The sequence below is a fragment of the Canis lupus genome, chromosome 9 (genome assembly GCF_003254725.2).
Source record: "Canis lupus dingo isolate Sandy chromosome 9, ASM325472v2, whole genome shotgun sequence".
In the NCBI taxonomy this organism is placed as follows: Eukaryota; Metazoa; Chordata; class Mammalia; order Carnivora; family Canidae; genus Canis; species Canis lupus.
This window is the reverse complement of record NC_064251.1, coordinates 50,532,231-50,551,272: the sequence shown is the minus strand read 5'-3', so window position 1 is coordinate 50,551,272 and position 19,042 is coordinate 50,532,231. Positions and strand designations below refer to the sequence as shown.

The 19,042-nt window shown below is 59.0% G+C and overlaps 1 long non-coding RNA gene across 2 annotated transcripts; it reads left to right on the top strand.

Annotated features, from left to right (window-relative positions):
- Positions 1–883: 883 nt before the first annotated feature.
- On the top strand, positions 884–5,832 carry LOC112677431 (uncharacterized). Of its 2 annotated transcripts, none has more exons than XR_004818504.2 (4): positions 884–1,137; positions 2,459–2,558; positions 3,257–3,353; positions 3,530–5,832. It is a non-coding gene; the product is annotated as an uncharacterized LOC112677431 (long non-coding RNA). The 2 variants fall into 2 exon arrangements; XR_003147031.3 differs by lacking the exon at positions 884–1,137 and adding an exon at positions 1,423–2,180.
- The last annotated feature ends 13,210 nt before the right edge of the window (positions 5,833–19,042 follow it).

Genomic DNA, 19,042 nt, shown 5'->3' with positions numbered 1-19,042 from the left:
CGCGCACGCGCCGCGGCGCCCAAGGCGGCTGGCAGTGCGCAGGCGCGCCCCCCGTGGGCGGGGCCGTGGAGGGGCGTCCTGGTCCCCGCCCCGCGGGGGAGCAGGGCAGGCTGACAGCTGCCGCGCGTCCCGGGGTGGTCCTCCCCCGGAGAGTGAGGATTCCGTGCAGGCTTGATACGTGAGCCCCGCGGGCGTCAGCGTGGCGGAGACCCTGGGCCCCGGGCGCTCACTAGTCTACGCGATACCTGTGCCCCGGAGGCTCGAGGCCAGCCGCTCAGGCACCCTTCCGGGCGGCGCTGGAGTCTGCTCTCCTCCAGGCTGGCCGCCCGCCGCCTCTCCAGCCCTAACCCTAACCCCAGCCCCCCACGGACTCCCGCACCCCAACCCCGGAGCCCCCCGCAGCCTAGCCGCAGCTCCCCCAGCCCCCGCACCCTAACCCCAAAGCCTCCAGCGCCCCACGGACCCTTGCACGCCTAACCCCAGAGCGCCCTGTACCCCTAACCCCAGGTCCCCAGCCCCCTGCACCCTTGCCCCAGAGCCCCCAGCCCCCCGCACCTTAACCCCAGGTCCCGCAGCTCCCCGCACACTTAACCTCAGGTCCCCCATTCCCCCGCACCCCTAACCCCAGGTCCTCCAGCCCTCCACACCCCTGGCCCCAGAGCCCCCAGCCCGCCTCACCCTAACCCCAGGTCCCCCAGCCTCCCCACACCTTAACCCAGGTCCTCCAGCCCCCCACACCCTACACCCCAGCATCCCCACCCTAATCTCAGAGCTCCCCACACCCCTAACCCCAGGTCCCCCAGCCCCCCCTTAACCCCAGAGTCCCCAGCACCCCACACCCGAACCCCAGGTCCCCCAGCCCCCTGCACCCTAACTCCAGAACCCCCAGCCTCCCACACCTTAAGCCCAGGTCCCCCAGCACCCCGCACCCTAAGCCCTACCCACCCCCGCCCCACCCCATCCCTGTTTCAGGGCTCACTTGGTTCTGGCCCAAGTGGTCCTGGCCATCGTGCTCCTGCTGTCCTGGGGAGCAGGGTCTGGCAGGATCAGGTGCAGAAGGGCCCGGATGTGTGAAAAGTGTGCACTTTGTGAAGCAGCGGCCGGAGAAGATGAGAGAGAAGGAGGATATTTTAAGGGGTATTTCTTAAAATGCGGGCTTTGTGCAGGCTGGGTTTCCTTTCTTTCTTTCTGTCTTGATTATTTATTTATTCATTCATTCATTAGAATACACAGGTGAGAGACACAGGCAGAAGGAGAAGCAGGCTCCATGCAGGGAGCCCGACGTGGGACTCGATCCCAGGTCCCAGGATCACGCCCTGGGCTGAAGGCAGCACTAAACCGCTGAGCCACCGGGGCTGCCCCAGGCTGGGTTTCTTTCTTTTTTTTTTTTTTTAATTTTTATTTATTTATGATAGTCTCACAGAGAGAGAGAGAGAGGCAGAGACACAGGCAGAGGGAGAAGCAGGCTCCATGCACCGGGAACCCGATGTGGGATTCGATCCCGGGTCTCCAGGATTGCGCCCTGGGCCAAAGGCAGGCGCCAAACCGCTGCGCCACCCAGGGATCCCCAGGCTGGGTTTCTGCAGTAGCTCCCTGCTGATGCTGGGCCCTGGGCTGGCGGTTCTCCTCTCCACCCCAGCCTTGGTCTCCCCCAGGACATCCCATACAGGTCTCTCCTCACCTCTGTGAGGGGTCCCATCACTCTCATATATATGACCTGGCCTTTCATATACACTTGTTCTGTTCCTCGGTGGTTTCCGCCTGCCAAGCTCCTACTCACCCTCAAGACCCCAGTCCCATAGCCCCTGCTCTGGAAAGCTGCCTGGAACCACATGCCACCCCTTCCTGGGACCCTTACACTTCCTGCACGCGTGGAGGGGGCTCAGCCCTCCTTGTGTTCCACCCCTGGGGCTGCGAGGATTTGTGTGTAGACCTGTGTACCCCAGTGGCCCGCTGTAAGGCGTGCTTCTACCTGGGGAGCCAGCCCGCGCGCACGTGTTTGAGCAACTGCAGCAGCTTCTAGGAACAGTACTTCTGAGCACACAGTCCACTAGGTTTTGTTGCTTTGCCGTGAGGATGCCAGACGCCACACACCTGCAGCCTTACCACGACCAGGGGAGGATGAGGATGGGGCTATGTTCTTTGGGCTGCCCGGGTCGCCCCCAACACCTGCTGTGTTTGTAGGTTCTCATTGGGGGGGGTCCATTGGGGGTCCTTGTCTTGCTCCAGTCATGCTGAGTACCCGCTCTCTGCAGGCCTCCCAGCGGGTGTCAGGCTGTAGGCAGTGGCTGGGCGCCACCTGCTGGGACAGCGTTGGGGTTGCCGCAGAGCTGGCCAAGGGTGAATGAGTGGGAAGGGGGACTGGAGTGAGGGTGGCTCCTTGGAGGCTTGGAGGGGCGAGGGGCAGTAAAATCAGGCCAGCCCAGCCCACTCCTGCGTTGTCTGTGGCTGCTTTCAGGTCCCTGTGGTGGGAGTGAGCGGCCTCCGGAAGAGAGCCAATGGCCTGCAAGAACCTTGACTGAGAACCTTGACTCTGGCCTTTGTGAAGTTTGTTGGCTGTAAATGAGGGAAGGACAACTGTCACCCTTGGGTCACGTTCTTGTAGCTTACTGGTCCTTGGCAGAGGTCAAGTGAGACCGAAAGCTTATGGTGAACCGATGTTAGCTGTTGTGTGTGCTGAAGGCGGGAGAGCTTACCACCACCACCCCCCCCCCCACCCGCCCTGTGCCCCAGGCTTGGCTTAGTTGAGAGGCCTGAGCAAACCGCCTCAGCTTACGGAGGGGCTCAGCCTCCGTGGTCTCCACACCCAGTGCCACTGTCCCACCCCTCCAGCAGACATGGGCTGGAATTCCCACTCACTGACCCTGTGCCGCCCAGCTAACCCCGGGCCACCCCACTGACCCTGAGCCACCCAGTTTACCCCAGGCCACCCAGCTGACCCCGAACCATTTCCAGGGTGGTGATGTCTGGTAGACACTGGGCCACAAGGGGAGCCCGGGGGGGGCAGGCATGTGACAGGTGTGCCAGGGGCATGTGGTGGGTATGTGGGGAAGCCATACAGGGGGGCTTCAGGGCTGCGCCTATCTGAGCGCATTGGGGCATTGTACCTGTGAATGATGTGCAGGTCAGTGGGGGGGGGGTGGCGGTGAGCCTCGGGGCTGGGGCCAAGACCCCAGAGCAGAGAAGCCCTAGGTGGGGCTGTGTGGGATCCTGGCCTGCAGACTCTGACCATAAGAAAATATTGTTATCTTTTCAGTACTATGATTGGGCTGGTCTGTTTCCAGCCCAAATGGTCTGAGTGGCACATGTCATTTTGAATCATTATAACCACGTTGGGAGCAAGTAGCTCTCAGGTGAGTAGAGAATTTTTCTTATTGGGCCTTACTCAGACACCCGGGGTTGAGTCTGGCACCGCCAGGTGTGACACGCACACAGTGCCACCTCCTCCTGGCTCCCTGCGGGCATCGCCGTTGGGTTGGCACTCCAGCAGGGTCCGTGGTTGTCTGACCAATGGCCCTTTCCCTACTAGGTTTCGGTTGCAGAAGTCCAGCCTACTTGGGGTGGCAGTTTGCCCCGCTGATGGATCCCAGCATCTCCCACCCCCGCCGTGGTTCCTCCTTCACCTCTTTGAGCCCCGGGAGGATGCTCTTCTGGTCAGGGCAGACCCCAGGCCGGAGTCCGCGGAGCCACTTGCCGGTAACTGGTCCTAGGAGCCTGTTGGACGCCCAGAGGCTGGTCAGCATAGAAGCAGTAGATGGCATTCATGGAGGCAGTGCCTGCCCGCTGTCGCTCTGGCTCCACTTTTCAGCTGTGGGCAAAGGCGTCAGCCTCTCTGGACCTCAGTCTCCTCATCTGTAGAGTGGTGACAATAACGCCCAGGTGTCAACTTTGCCCCCTGTGTGTGAGGCCAGGAGCCGTTGCTGAGTGAGCCTCCAGGGTGGCTGACCCCTGTGCTGGGCACGGCTGACCTGTGTTGCCAAGAGGGTGAGGCAGATGTGGTCACATGATGCCGCAGGCTCGGCCACAAACTGCTCTGCAGCCCCATCTTGTTGTCCCTTGGGTCACTCACTAGGAAAGCTAAATGATTGGAGACCAGCTGTCTGCAAGCGCAGGAGGGAGGAACCAGCCCTGCCTGCCTTGGCATCCAGGACATCCAGCCTCCAGGATGTGAGGGAACACGCTTCTGTGACCTGAGCCACGGTCCGTGGTGCTCCGTCACGGCAACCCTGGTGAACTGACACACGTGTTGTTACTACGTTAAGCCGTCCTGTTCCAGGACCCCTTGTCGGGCAGCAGGTGACCAGCACAGCTATGAGCAGTGGTACTGAGTCATGAGCACCAGGCCACACTGAGTCCTTCCTGTAGTTTGTCTCCCGAGAGCATTGGTCCCCACAGCCTGGGTGCGGGCGACGCTGCTGTCCCCATCTCGTGGCATCTCAGGTACTAGCACTTAGGTCCAGCCGGGCTGGAAGGAGGGACAGGCCTTAGGGTCTCTGGGCCATGCTGGCCTGAGTGCAAACAAAAGCATTCGGCTCCCTGGCGGGGGCGCGGACCACAGCAGCAGAGACGGATGGATGGACAGGTCCTCTGTACTCTCAGCAGGCCCACCTGCTTGGGGAGAAGGAATGCCACCTCTTCTGCTCATCCTGCCCCTGGAGCTGAAGCCCTTAAGGGCAGAGAGCCCTGTATCCTGCCGTGTCCCTGGTGACTGACACACAGCAGGGCCCAGTATAGACTGGACTGCTTGCCCCGCTGATTCCAGAGCCCGGCCTGGGTCGTGCCTTTAGAATCAGAAGCCTGCAGACCTGGGGACTGCTGAGGGCATTGGCCCACCCAGCTTCTGTCTGACCCCCACGCACACAGCCTGTGTGGGCGGGGGGGGGGGGGCAGGGGGTCGAGGGGCGGACAGCAGCAGAGGGAAGTGGACTGGGCTAGGCTCTGGGAGCGCACTCAGGCCACACTCAGGGACGTTGTGAGTGACCCCGGGGGGGGCTGCCCAGGGCTGCTGAGAGATGGTTTATAGGCTACAGACTTGCCTAGATTTCACCAGTGCCCCAGCCCCGGGGCTCCGGGTTGGATAAACTACTCAATCTTCCTAGGTGGTGCGGCCCCAGTGGCCGTTAGAGGGTTTAATGATGTGCAGCCCTCGGCCAAGGCCGTGTGGAATCCGTGCTCAGTAACCGCCGCCACCGCTGGGACGCACAGAAACACTCGTAAACAAGCCAGAGGCATAGGTCGCAGGCGGAGACCTGGCCTTAGGCGGTGGCGGTGGCGAGGAGGTGGCCCCACTGCCAGCTTCCAGGCGGCCCCGCCCTCCTCCTGGCAGCAGGCTTTCTGCCACCTCACGGATGTGCCCTCCTGAAACCCAGGCCACGAAGGGGACACAGGAGGCTCGCTTTCGGGGGTTCAGCCCATGCCTCCCGGGCCCTGGCTGTATTTTCTCCTGTGCTAATTTCACAGTGACGTGGCTCCTACTCCTGCTGATTGAACAGTCTGCACTGACAGGGGCGAAGATTTGCAGTGGAGCTTATCACCGCCCCAGAGCATGGGCGGGGTGGCTGGCGGGGGCGCCGGGGAGGCGGCTGTATTTATGGCATGCTGGGAAGACAAACATAGGCATTTATATGTCACTTGTTGCAATATAAATGCTAACTTGTACTCCTTTCAAAACTTTTAATGAATTGTATACATTCCGAGAGATTTATAGGGTGAACGGAATGGCTCAAAATGTTACTTTTAACATATTTGTCACTTTGGCAACAGCGCCCAAAAAAAAAAAAATCTGGAAGATATTGCATTCAGAAATAAATCATAAACAGGCGCATCCTAAAAGAGGTTTATTCGGGTCGTTAATGGTTGATGGGCCCCCCAGTGCAGGATCTAAAGTTAAATTATGCAAAATCAAAAACAAACCTTATAATACTTAATCAGACATGCATAAAACTGGCAGGTCCAATAAATTCTCCCAATTAACTTGCTTCAGATTGTGATTGCATTCGCTAATTTAATCAGCCCCGGAATAATCTGGCAGCCGGGAGCTGATGAGTGAGTGTGGGCCCGTGCCGTGGGAGGGGGCAGAGCGACGGGCAAGAGCACCCAGGTCAGGGCCACTGAGAAAGGTGCTGTTTTCCACAGGGGCAGCGATTTCCCCACTTCCCCTCTCCCCAGGCGGGGCTGGCAGGCAGGCACTTGGCTCACATCCCACCTGGGCATGCTGTCCTGGGAAGCAGGCAGCGTCCACCTGGGTCATCTGGAGGATGGACCTGGACATTGTCATCTGGGATGAATCCCACGTAGGTTTTGCTCAGCTCCAGATCCCTCGGCTCTCCTCAGCTGTGGACACCAGTCCCCTTCCAGAACGTGCTGGGGATGGTTCTGTCCCCCCTGGAGCCTGCCCATTCTGACCTCTGATTCTCGATTAAAGGAGGGTTTTGACGGCCACCTGGGTGGCTCAGTCAGTTAAGCATCCGACTCTTGGTTTCAGCTCAAGTCCTGATCTCAGATTGGGGGATTGAGCCCCATGTCTGTGACCAGCTCAGAGTCTGCTTGAGATTCTCTCTCCCTCTCCCCTGCCCCTCCCTCCTGCTCTCTCTCTCTAAAATAAATAAATCTTTAGAAATAATAAATGAGGGGCACCTGGGTGGCTCAGCAGTGGAGTGGCTGCCTTCCGCTCAGGTCATGATCCCGGAGTCCTGGGATCGAGTCCCACATCGGGCTCCTTGCATGGAGCCTGCTTCTCCCTCTGCCTGTGTCTCTGCCTCTCTCTCTCTCTCTCTCTGTGTGTGTCTCTAATGAATAAATAAATAAAATCTTAAATGAATGAATGAGGGTTTTGACTCCAGTGTGCTTTATCCTTCCTTTCCGGAGGGTGGGGCGGGCAGTGACCGGCACCAGGGCCTGCAGGGGGAGGCAGGTGTCTCATCTCTGGGCCTAGGCCCCCGCTGAACTCACAGAGCTCACTCTGCTCTCCGCCAGGCAAAATGTTTTATTTCATTTTATTTTATTGTCAAAACAGGGTTTACATTGCACGCCTGAGTTTGCATTCTGTGCTCCCCCCCAACATGACCTTATATTGAACATATTTCTACACCAACGAACGCTCTTCATAATCCGGCATGTAAGGGCCACGTGGCGTTTTGGTGCCCGATGCTCCATCATCTACCACATCAGTTCCTCTCTGGTCAGACATGTGTGTTGGCGCCAATTTTTTGTGATTATAGATAATCCTGTGATGAACATCCCGGTGTGTAAATCTGAGTGCACACACATGTTTCTCCTGGGTGGACGGCTGCTGCGGGCTGACCCTTCCAGGCTCCCTGTAGTGGCCGTGGTGGCCCCATCCCCGACCCCCGGCCCCCTTGCTGCGGCAGATGACCCAGGGCCAAGGGCCGGGCCAAGGGCTCCCTGGCAGAGCTTCTGCCCTCACCACCCCTTGCCCGCTCTCCCTGGCACAGGCTCATCTCCTGAGAGCTGCCAAGGGAATCATGCCTGCTGTTCCCAAAACAAGCGCCGCGGCGCAGAGAGAGAGATCCACCTTGTCACCGCCAGTGCGGGGCAGGCTCCACACACATACGTAAGCAGGCCTGTGGTGAGTCTCTGGAAGGAGAGGCCTGAGGCCACCCCAGCAGATGCTGAGAAGTGCCCTTGTGTGGAAGCAGAGCGGGTGATGGTCTGTGACACGCCGGGTGGGGGGGGGAACCTAGCAGGTGTGCAGGTGTGGCCAGGCCCAGCCAGAAGAGCAGCTTGCCACCTGCATCATCCAGACTCGAAACACGAATGCTGAGGAATCCACTCCTAGGAGGCCCCAGACACGTCGGACCCACCGGCACACAGTGTGGGGGGGCATGTGTAACGGGCCCAGACTGTGCCTTAAACCTGGTTCAGACAGTGACTGCACCCCAGCATGTGTTCTATCACAGTACAGAGGGCAGGGGCACCTGGGGCTCCGTCGGTGGAGGGTCTGCCTTCAGCTCAGGTCATGATCCTGGGGTCATGGGATCAAGTCCCATGTCAGGCTCCCTGCTCGGTGCGGAGGGGAGCCTGCTTCTCCATCTCCCTCTTCTCTTTGCCAGGCCTGCTCATGCTCTCTCTCTCACAAATAAATAAAATATTTTAAAAATAAAAATTAAAAAGAAAAGAAAGTGGGGGTGGGGTGGGGTGGGAAGATAAAATCATATTCCTGAATGCTTGGGTTTGCATGGAAAGCTCCAGAAGAGTAAAGAGAGTGGGTGGAGCCTGGCGAGTGGGCTGCCAGCAGGTGGGGCAGGGTGAAGGGGCTGCTGCCCTGTGCACGGACGCTGAGCTGTTTGCCGACTACACACTTACAAACGCCGCAGTGCCTGGACTTGTACGGGCATCTGCTAAATAGGCGTGTGCGCATTTGCAGTGTCAACCCTGCCACCCTTCCAGAAGCTTCTGTCCTTCCAGAGGAAATTTTCTCAAAGACACAGCTGACCCACAGGCTCTAGAGGCTCTGCAGCCCAGCCACTGTCACCTGGGCCACCCTATCTCCAGGAAACCTAACAACAGGTGTCTCCCCACAAGGGCCATGCCCTAGAAGTCTTCCTCCTCTGGTGCATGACCCCTTGCAACATTGTCCCTTCTGATCCTCTAAGAGTCAGCCCAAGTCCCCTCCTTGTGCAGGAAGCCTTCCTGACCCTCAGGGTCAGACCAAGTGCATGGGGCAGATACCTATCTCAGAACCTATCTTGGTGGGACTACCTGCTGGGCGTGAACTCCTGGGTAGTAGGGCCTGGGTCTGCTTGAGCTGTATGACCCTCTGCCCAGCACAGGGCCTGCCTAACCAGAATGAGCCAAGGTCACCTTCTAGGAGTCCCTAAAAACAGGAGGCTCGACAGCCTGTCTGTCCCAGTGTCCCAGGGGCACGACTGCTCAGCACCCCCATGATCCTCCTTCCCAGCTGGGCCCCTTGATGCCAAGATGAGGCTGAGTGGGTAGAGGCTGATGCAATAGCCAGCCCCAGCCCAGCTGGAAAGGAGGGAGGGCCAGGGCAGGAACAGGCTTTGGGCAGGCTGGAGGGCGAGTGAGGGCTCAGCCAGGGCCCAAGGGGAGAGAGCCTTCCAGCAGTGGATTTGAAGGCTTTGTTCTCAGTGTGCTGGGGAAGGGGCATGCGGGCTGGGTGGGGGCCTGTGAGGATGACACGCAGCCTCCACGTCTTTCTGCCCTGTGCCTTGGCATCACCAGGAGTCCCAGGTCTTCCAGCCCCACTGGGTTTTGGGGGTTTACTGGAAGGAAACATACCATGCTGGACCTTGGAGGGGCAGAAGCATCGGTCAGCATGTCCCTGTGGAGTAAGGCTCATGCTGGGAAACCTGACCCTGTCCAGGTGCCCCACTGGCTAAGGCACCAGCTCCAGCCCAGGTGGCGGTAGCTGGCCTGTGTCCTCGTGGGGTCCCCAGCTCCCTGGAGAAGAAGCGCTCCCAGGATTTGGAAACTGCAGGGTGGAGGCATCATGAGCAGCAAAGGGACACTGGAGTTTGGTTTGTTGACCCTCGGAGGAGAGCAGCAGAACTATGTGCCCTGGACACTGAAACTGCCCCTGTTCTGTGCCCAGATGAGCACAGTGTCCCCTGAGAAGTGACACTTCCAACCCTGGTCACCAAGCCCCGATTCCCCAGGCAGGGGCGCCGGGACCAGACTGACCTCAGGGGTCCCCACATCCTTGCTGGACCTCCGTGGTCTCACTACATCTGGGGCCCAGTTTCTGCCTGTGTGCGGTGGGGTAGGCAGTGCCTCTGACAGGGACAGGTGGGAACCAATGGGCACAGGTGTGCACGGGCAGCCCTGGACATCATGGGAGGGCCGATCACACCTCACTGCAGCTGTCAAGACCTGCTGCTGGGTAAAGGTCGGCCATGAAAAAATAACTCCTCAGTGCTGGGTAGACTTCGGAGCAAACCAAATGGCCCCTTCCCCTCCCCTCTCCCTGAGGTCCTTGGGTGGGAGAGCCTGCTGCTGCTCCTGGGGGCACCGAAAGTTTGTAGGCACAGGACTTGTGCTAGATCCAGCCTGTCCTGAGGGAGGCCCAGGACCAGCATACTGACTTTGCCTTTTGCTGCTGCCCAGCTGCTCAGTGCGTCTCCCCCTTCTGGCTGCAGGCCCTGGCCCCGTGGTCTGGGTCTGGAGGAACAGCCTTCCAGAGGCCCTCCATGCCCACTCCCAGGATGGTTAAGAGCATGTGGACTGGGGCATCCTGGGGCAGGTTCCTCCTCGTTATACAGGGGGGATCACAACATCGGGAGCTCACCCTGGGGCCTGCCCACTGCTTCTCCTAGACCTGAGATCATGCTGGCTGCAGGGCACCATTGTTTCATCCGCAGTGGAAGAGGGAAAATCCTGCCCAACACTGTACTGCTGCACAGGTGGCACCGAGGGCGGGCGTGCATTTCTAAGGAGCAGATGTCTTGGCGACTCCCACCCCAGGGGAGGAGCGCCAGGGGAGGACCGCCGAGGGCGGGGACAGGGAGAGTACCGCTCCCCCCACCGTCCCCCCACTCCGTCCTCTCGGCCTGCCTGGTACACGCAGCAGCCGGCAGAGGGCGTCCCCCGGCCAGGATACACCCTAGCCCGCTTCCGATCCCAGGTGCATGCAGCCAGCAGTCCAGGCCACTGGCCACAGGGACCCCAGGTGGCCGCCGCAGCATCTCCAGGACCCTGCATCTCCACACAGCCAGCGCACCTCGGGCCCCGGCTCACCCCAGCTCGCCCCTACTCCCAGGGGCACCCGACCCACCTCCTGCCGCGGGGCACCCCTCTGTACACAGTGGCTAATCCCTGCTCCCCCATCTCCCCGAGGGACCCAGGCAGGTAGCTCCCTCTCTCTGGGCCTCAGTATCCTCTCAGGGTCAGCTGACTGTGAATTGGGGCCATGCTGCTGCGGGTCAGGGGTGGGGGTGCAACCACATAGGGAGCCCAGGCTGCCGCCGAGCACCCTGGGTGCCCCACTTTTAAGTGTTAGCAGAGCACTGAGGCCAGAAGGGACTTGCACCCCCGGACATGAGGATCCCCGGCAGGGGAGGTGGGGGGCACTGAGGGCCGGGCTGTGCATCCTGACCTGCCCCCTCCTGGGGTCCACACCACCTGCCTGAAGTGAGTCATCTGGAGCTAGAAGGCAGCCCTGCCCTTCTGCCAGGCTCCTAGGCCCCCTAGCCCATGGCAGGGTGCGGGGGGCTGTACTCTCTCTGTGCCTCTGCTCCCAACCCTGAGATCCCTCAGAGGCTTGCAAGTGCCCCCGCTGCCTGGCTCCTGAAACCCCTGCGCTGTCCTCAGGTGGAGTGTGGAGAGGGCTGGGATTTCTTGCAGGAATGCAGGGGTGAGGGGTGAGGCCTGGGCTGTGTGTGCTCTGCACTGCTGCAGAAGAGTCATCTGTCAATGGGCAGCAGAGGACAGAGACAGAGAGAGACACACAGAGAGAGACACAGAGGGTGGAAGACCCCAATACACAGGTAAGAAAACGAGGGGCACAGTTTGATAAGAAATGTGACTGTGGACGGGGGGTCAGATGGGTGAGGTGGCACCAGAGAGCAGGGGCAGAGGTCTCAGGTACAGCTTGATGCTCTCTGGAGCTCGTCCCCTCCTGTTGCAGGGGGTCGGTGTCCTGGCCCACACAGGCTTCTGGGAGCTGGACCAGCCCGTGGGGCCCAGGCGCTGGTAGAGTGGCTGATGGAATCAGTAGAACCAAGGACAAGCTGCCAGCTCTCCAGAAGTGTCCCCTATGTCCGTCCTTGGCACCTTCCTGGCCGCAGGTCCCTGCTGGCCTGGTGTCTTCCCGTGGGTGGCCGGGGAGATGCAGATGGGAGCCTTGAAGCCTCGCTCAGTGACTCATGCTGTCCTGTCTCTGGGGGCTTCTGGGCGCAGCCTGGGTCATCCCGGGCCCCAGCCAGCTCCGCCCCTGCCTCCCCTCCTCCCCGGCTGTCTGTCCCACACAGCTCCTGGGGTTTGCTTGCAGACACAAAGGGGCCAGGCAGAGCAGCGTTGCCTGGGAAGAGCTCAGGCGTGGTGGCCTGGGGGCGGTGGCCTGGGGGTCGTGGCCACAGGCTGAGCTTAGGAAGACCTGCCATAGGGGGTGGTCTCACGAAAGCGTCTAAGGGATCCGCGAAAGGGTTACATCCATGAGAGAGGATATATACACACACACACTATTTTTTGGGACATTTTAGGTTCACAGCAAAATGGACAGAAAGGAATAAAGGCTGCTATACCGTCTGCCGCACGCAACTGCAGCCTCTCCCATGGTCAACACCCCCACCACGGCCATTTCGGCCATTTCTCATGGTTGACCGACCTACATTGACATGTCGTTGTCACCCAGAGTCCATAGTTCCCCTCAGGGCTCACTCCTGGTTTGCCACAGTCTGTGGGTTTGGACGCGTGTGCCATGTCCTGGGCCCTCCGTTGTCATCGATCCTACAGGCAGTGTCACTGCCCTGGAAATCCCACCCCCCGCCCCCGCCATCCCTCCCTCCCCACTCAGAGCCAGGCTTCACTTCTCATTTGGATTTTTTGTCTTGGGAGTCTGGCCAGGCAGGGGCCGGGGTTCACAGATGAGGAGACATGGGCTCAGGGTGAAGGAACTGGTGCCCAGCCAGGCTGAGAACGTGGCCCCTGCAGCGCTGCTCAGACCACATGCAGGGGACACAGGTGTGGAGCCTGGCTCAGCCAGGTCCCGTGGGTGGCCTGATGGCCAGTATGGTGGCCCCTCATGCCATGCTGTGCTGTTCTGGTTTCAGTGCAGAACAGAAGGACCAAGGCAGGGAAACAATGGCCCTGGGGGAGGCATGGCACCTGCTGGCTCTGCCAGGTGCCCAGGGAGAGTCTGCAGGGGGCTGTCTAAGGCAGAACGGCCAGCTCAGAGGCCACCCTGCTGGCAGGGATTACCAGGGACTCCCCTGGACCCCCCCTGCCTGGCTCGCCTCGTTCACTGCTGTTCCCCCTTCATTCTTGGTGGCCGTAGACATCTGCCAAGTGAATGAATAATTCCCTTCTTACATGAGTCGCCTTGCTGCTCCAGCAGGCAGGACCAGGGCCCCACCACCTAGCCGTGTCCCCCCTCCCTCCCCCAGGGCCACAGATCTGTACCCCCAGTCCCCACAGGCACAGAGCTTTCCCAGGATGCCTGTCTGAGCAGCCACAGAACACTCACCTGTTTTTGGCGCAGGGGCAGGGGCGATGCATTAGCATTGCAGTAGGGTCCCAAGACTGGTGATTTCAGCACTTCAGGGTTATTTATGAATTCATCTATTTGCCGGGACAAGCCTTTCTGCATCTGGTTGCCATGGTTGCCTTAAAGTCGGTATCTTATTAATTCTGAATGTTATGAAATAAATATAGATCAGACAATCACAGTGAAGGTTCTTTTTTTTATTATTATGCAGTTTGGTTCTCGGTGCCCGAGGTAGGATGCTCCACAGCATCATGCTGACACACATCCATCAGATTCTGGGCACCTGGGCAGGGTGCAGAGAGGCGCTCCTGAGCCTTGAGCCTGAGAATGGGGAGGGGCAGTGCGACAGGACTGCAGGGGAGGGGAGAAGCCTGAGGGACCCAGGCATCCTGGGCAGCCCCAGGAGGGATTCTCACAGCTGGATGGACAGTGCCATCCAGACAGGAGGCCAGGAAGTTGAAATCGCCCCAAACTATTGCATGGGACTGCATGGTCCCCTCCAGCCAGGGGTGCTCACGAGGAGGGGCCTGCTCTGTGGCCTCAGGGCTGCTTGAGGCTGGCCATTCCCACTCCATCTGTCCAGGCGGCAGGGACAATTCACCAGAAATGGTGCAAGCATCCTCATGCCCACCAGGTTTCAGGCTGGCTTGGGAGGCGAGGGCAGAAGGGTCCAGGACAGGTCCAGGATGGGTCCAGGTAGACTCTTTGTCTACCTGGCTGTGTTGATTTTAGTTTCCATTCTCCTGACCATTACAGACACTTGCCTAGCACATCGCATGGCCAGGATGGCCCTGTATCCATCCAGCCATCGAGGCAAACAACACTACTTCACCTCCGATCAATAGAAGCACAGAGATGTGATGTCACAAGTTTGCAGTTTCACAATGATTGGGATTCGAATGTGGTCTGTTTGCTGTCCATGCATGGCCCTCACTGGCCCCTGCCCAGTCCCTCCCCAACCTGGGTCTCCTGGAAAGCTTGCCCAGGTCTGTTTTCCTGGCCCACTGCTTGGCCACCAGGTCGCCCCTGAGCACTCGTGCCTAGGACAGGTCTGCAGGCGGTTTGGGGGCCATCATCCTGGTCCCAGCACAGATGGCTTATTTGGAAACACAACAGCTTTGGCCAGGCTAGCCTTTGCTTTCACCGACCACTAAGGGTTCAGGACCAGGGGAGGGTGAGGAGCCCAGGTGGCCAGGGGAGGGAGGCTCAGCCCAGGGCTCCGTAGGGAGCTGGGGGCAGAGGGGACCACCTGGATGCAGAGCCTGTGGAGCCGGGGTGCCTGTGAGACCCCTGGATGCATGGCCACTCCAAAGGGAGGTGCTCCAGAGCAAAGTAGAGGGGAGACCCTGGCACCAGACTGCTGAGTGGCCTCAAGCACTTGGCCAGGTCTTGGGGAGCCTCACCTCTGTCAAATGGGGGCCATCTCCAGGCTCTCTCCAGGGGCGCCAGGAGTGGTTGATCTTCTGCAGGGCAGGATCACAGCCCCCCCCATCCCCCTGCAGTGCCCGGCTGCCCCATGACACCTGCCACACTTGCCACCAGGCAGCCAGACCCTGCAGGCCTGCGGCTCATCGACCCCCTCCTTCCAGGGCCACCGCGGCCTCCCCAGATGCTCCCAGCCCCCCAGGGCCTGATCAGGGCATCGACAGAGCCGTGCTCACCATTTAATTAAGCTTAGTTTAATTAAAAACCTAGGATCCTTTATTAGACTCTGTAATTGATTTAATTTCCTATGGAATTCAAGTGTCAAACACCTCTGCTGCATGAAGTCCCAGATTCCGGGGGGTGGAGACAAACGGATGGTCACACAGCCAGAGCTCCAGGAATGAAGGGGTCTCCTCCCAGAGCCCCACAGACAGGGCACGAGCCGCCTCCCCTCCCTACACCCTCCCCCTTTTCCTCGCCCCCCCCCCCCACTTTGGGCTTTGTCACCTGAGGAGTCCACCCTCCTCCCAAGCTGCAACTCTTGCAACCAAGAGTTTTCCCTGATGGGAAAGCCGGGAGGGGCCTAGGAGGCCGTGCCCCTGCTGCCGAAGGAGTTCTGGAAATCTTAAAGTTTGAGTTCCTGTGGTGGGTGAAGCCTCTGTTGCTGCCCCTGGTCTGTGGGGAGACAGGGTCTCCTCCAGAGGTCCCAGGAGACAGTGACATATGTTCTGACTTGGTGGGCCTCTGGATGGGGAATTCCTGCCCGGCTGACCTTTGTGTCCCCTGCTGAGCGCATGGGGCTGGAGGGGGCCTGGGGGGTGGACAGCCAGTGTGTGTTAACTGTCCCCTGCCCCAGCATGGATCCCCGAGAGTAGAGTGCCCTGTGTGGCAGCACTGGGAAGCAGGGACATGGGAGAAAACTTTCCCTCCTCCATCTCCCAAGAACTGGTCACCGTCAGCAGGAAAGATGGACCTGGAGGTTATCTGTGAGATGAAAAGCCCTGGAACATCTGGGGGTGTTGTGAGCGGTGACCTTTCATTATTTGAAACCACAGAAGGACAGGGCATCCTTCTGTTCAATATGTGATGGCTGCCTTGGACCCCGGGTCCTCCTAGGCCAGAGAGCAGCTCTAGGGAGGAGGCTTTCTCCTCCTGGATTGGGGTACATCGTGGGGCCACCTTTTAAAATGTAGGTCAGGGGACACCTGAGTGGCTTAGTGGTTGAGCGTCTGCCTTTGGCTCAGGTCGTGATCCCGTAGGTCCTGGGATTGAGTCCTGCATCAGGCTTCCCGCAGGGAGACTGCTTCTCCCTCTGCCTGTGTCTCTGCCTCTCTCTGTGTGTCTCTCATGAATAAATGAATAAAATCATTAAAAAATAAAAGTAAATTTTGAAAAATGTGGTCGGGCTCACAAAACAAAGTGGCGGCTCCTCCAGCCTTAGCCACAGCATTCCCATTGGCACCGCAGGCCTGCTCCTGTGTGCACCCCAAAGACCCGAAAATTCGTGTCCGTGTGGGGTCAAAGACAAGACCGGACAGAGGAGTTGTGGTATAGCCACACAGTAGGAAGCCATTCGGCTGCAAAGTGGAGTGAGGCCCTCACGTGCCCTGTGGCAGTGGTGAATCTCACACAATTCTGGGTGAGCCAGGCCAGCGTGTACAGCAGTCCATGGGGTGTGACTCCCTTCACAGATGAGTCCAGAACAGAGCGTGGATTTGTGGCTGCCTGGCAATGGGCAGATGGGGGCATGGGGGTCAGAGCTAGTGGGTACAAGGCTTCTTGCCTTTGCTTTTCAATCCTGGTAAATTGTACACAACACAACATTTAGGTGTCATCAGGGGCATCAGTGCATTCTCACTGTTGTGCACAATCCCATGTCTGTCCCCAGGGCTCTCCATCTGCACGGATTGAGCCTCCATCTCCACTGAACACGGTACGGTCTCTTCCCCCAGTCCCCTGTCTGTGGGTCCAACTCCTTGGGAGCCTTCTGGGAACAGGTCCTTCAGGGCTGGTCTCCGTGCACATGCCCTCACCTCCAGCACCACGTCCCCCAGGTCCATCCACGTCGTAACAGGTGTCTTTCTGGGGTCATAAAAATGTTCTAAAGTTGACCTTGGTGATGGTCGTACACATTCATAGATACACTAAAAATCACTGAGGGGCGTCTGGGAGACTCAGTTGGTAAAGCATCCACCTTTGGCTCAGGTCATGATCTCAGGGCCCTGGGATTGAGTCCTAAGTCGGGGTCCCTGATCACAGGGGAGCCTGCTTCTCCCTCGGCCGCTCCCCATACTGTGCTCTCTCATTCTCTCTCTCTCTCTCTCTCTCTCTCTCCACTTGGGTGTAGGCAACCAAGTGGATCAGAGTCCTGGTGCTTGGCTGGTGCCCAGGAGAAGGCTGGCGGGACCTCCTCCTGGCACATCCATGCCAGGCTGTCCCCATGCATGCCAGGGGCAGATGCGGGCTTGTGCCGTTGGCACCGTCTGCAAAGCTCAAGTGCATCATAGGAGCTGAGAATCACAACCCACCCACTTGCTCTAATGTGAATCCAGAATCTGAATTAAAGAATCCTCATCTGTGCAGAGGCCGGGGGGGTAGGGGGGCAGTGGGGAGGCCCGAAGGCACTGGGCTTTGAGGTCTAGCTCATCCCTGCTGGCCCCATGGTGGCTCCCTGCGAGGTCAGGGAGGGTCCCCAAAATGCCCATCGTCCACCCAGTGTGTGCTGTGGCCCTTCCCCCAGGCTGAGTCCCAGCCGCAATTTATTCTGCCTGTTTCACCTCGTAATACGATGGGCTGCACTGCGCCCTATAGGTATTGATTTTGCTCTATTTTACTGGTTTTAACTTAATGACTAGAAACCCCAAATAAAATTTCTTTTTTTTTAAAGATTTTATTTATTTATTCATGATAGACATAGAGAGAGAGAGAGAGAGAGAGAGAGAGAGAGAGGCAGAGACACAGGCAGAGGGAGAAGCAGGTTCCATGCCAGGAGCCTGATGTGGGACTCGATCCCGGGACTCCAGGATTGCACCCTGGGCCAAAGGCAGGTGCCAAACTGCTGAGCCACCCAGGGATCCCCAAATAAAATTTCCTTTACAAATTCAGGGAGATCAATGCGTGGGACCGGAATCACTATTCTATGAGCTGAAGGGACAGTCCTCTGGGTCATCGGAGTCATCGCTCAGGGCCAGAGGGCCTCAGGGAGTCGGGGGCAGCCTGCAGTAAGGGCAGGGCCTGTGTGTGCCCAGGGCTGGCCTGGGTCCCTCAGAGAGCGAGACCACTGCTTTTCCGTGGTGAGGCCATCTGAAACCCTGTCTCCAGGTCGTAAAACAAAAAATCTAAGCCTTATTCATGTTTCCAAGCCCTCAGCAGTGTCTACTCCCCGTGACCTCAGAGGGTGACCAGGGGTGTCCCAGGAAGTCCAGGATGCAGACATCCAGGTTCTCCGGGGCAACCGCTGGGAGGGGTCTAGGAGACGGGGTTGCCTATGTCTGGGAGGAAGTGCTCTGCTGATGTTTCCCTCTGCTCCAGGCCTATGGGAACGTTCCAGCATCAAGGCCCCTACGGGGGTCCCCCCTTCCCTCTCTGGAGGGGAGGGACTAGCAGGTCCTCCCATCTGATGCCCAGAAAGTGCCCTTCTTGCCCCTCCCCAGAGTCAGGGCCAAGCTGGGCAGACTGTCTCTGGGGCAGACTCATACTTCCAGCTCCCATTAGCATCACTTGGGAAGGTTTGGGTCCAGCCAACACCGGGTGCAGGAAATCGGAATCTCTCGGGCAGTGAGGCCACCCCGGGAATGTCCACATGCCTCCCTGGGTGGGGCCAGCCTGGGCCCCCTCCCCTCAGGCAGCGCTACATGTGGCAGGGGACGGGCCCATTCTCTGGACGGCCGCTGGGGGTTGGGGTTGGTGAATTCAGACAAAGAATGAGTCTCCATTAGGGGACATGGACCATTCTGAGCAGAAGCTCTTTCCTAGACCTTGGTGGGATGCCCTTTCCCCCAGCAGCTAGAATCTCTGCTCCACAGTTTTCTGCATGGCTGGGAAGCCCTCCCCTCCCCATGGCCGCCAGCTGGGTACAGCTGCAGGCTGCAGTGCAGCTTCCCATGTAAGCCTGAGGCGTCTTTGAGATGGTGGACTCAGGGCCCAGAGCGTGAGATGGCCCCTGGATGGGGCCAGTGAGGAAGGCAGAGGAGCCATCAGGCCAAGACTGTAGAGGTTCCTGCCTGGCCTGTTCTCTCCTCAACCACCTGTCCAGGGACCCGGCAGAGGTGCAAGCCTACTCCTCCTACCAACACCAAGGGGTGCTACCTGGCTCTGGGGAGCATTCCCATTTCCTCTTCACCAACATCAATCCTGGACATAGTATCCAAGCCCTGGATGGTTCCGGAGCCAGGGATGCCTCTCCCTGCCTCAGCCTACAGGTGGGACCTGGTT